The 1,094-nt window shown below is 37.3% G+C and overlaps 1 protein-coding gene and 1 pseudogene across 1 annotated transcript in view; one reads left to right on the plus strand and one right to left on the minus strand.

The window, feature by feature from the left end:
* Positions 1-1,094, minus strand: part of NT5DC3 (5'-nucleotidase domain containing 3) — a 126,142-nt gene that overhangs the window by 67,008 nt on the left and 58,040 nt on the right. The window lies entirely within an intron of this gene.
* The window catches only part of LOC102864464, a 1,772-nt pseudogene continuing 988 nt past the window's right edge, over positions 311-1,094 (plus strand).

Raw genomic sequence — 1,094 nt, forward strand, 5'->3', positions numbered from 1 at the left:
TCTTTGCCTCCAAGAAGCAATTTGGTTTCCCGCTCTCCTGGACAGACTTGTTTGTTCTCTTGCCAGTCCATGGTATGTTCAGTACTCTTCTCCAGCACCAGAATCCAAAGGAATCTATCCTTCCGTCATCTTTAGTCAGATCTCTGATGCACAGCAAGTAACTGCTAAGACCATGGACTGAATCACGTGCACCTTACTCTCTAAACTGACATCATTGCTCTTCAGAACTCTGAACAGGTCCCTGACAGCATATTTTCCCAGTACAATCCGCCTTTTGATTTCCTGACTGCTGGTGCCAAGAGTACTGACTATGGAACTGAGTATGTACATCATGTAACAGAAACATATTATCCCATATCTTAAAGGTTCACATGATTTTTAAATAAAATTAAAAACTGAAGTGCAAGTATGATTTGCTTCACCTTGAAAAGATTATACCAAGTGATGCAAGCGGGTCACAAAGGATCAAATAGTACAGTAGGATTCCATCTATCTGGACTGTAATACATGAACCCAGAAACAGAAAGCAGACCAGTAACTGACAGGGGTAGGAGGTTTGGAGGTAAATGGAGAATAATGGCTAATGGAATACAGAAATTTCTCTTAGGGAGATGAAAATGTTCTAGCATTGATTGTGCTGATGGGCGTGCAACTCTATGAATACATTAAAAACTACTGAATGGTATACTTCAAATCAGTGAATTGTATGGTATCTAATTATATCTTATTAAGGCCATTATAAAAATAGAATGATTTGCTTGAAGATCTGCTTTGTTTAAAAAATAATAGACAATAATTACAGAGATTTTGAAAGACAAATGTATAAATACAATTTCAATATCACATATCATCCTCAACCCTCACACATACTATTTTTTTTTAAAAAAAAAGCCCTATAAACATTTCATATCATTGCTACCAATATTTTTCATGTGTGGATTTTCTACAGGCCACTTCACACAGTTTCATGCTATGCTTTGTGAGTTTAATGTTCTTTCATGACTATGGAGTCCCTGTTGTTGTTATGTTGTTATGTGCCATCGAGTCGTTTCCGACTCATAGCGACCCTATGCACAACAGCTCTAAACCCTGCT

Source organism: Elephantulus edwardii, unplaced genomic scaffold (assembly GCF_000299155.1).
Source record: "Elephantulus edwardii isolate Elephantulus edwardi_28Jun2011 unplaced genomic scaffold, EleEdw1.0 scaffold00068, whole genome shotgun sequence".
Lineage (NCBI taxonomy): Eukaryota > Metazoa > Chordata > Mammalia > Macroscelidea > Macroscelididae > Elephantulus > Elephantulus edwardii.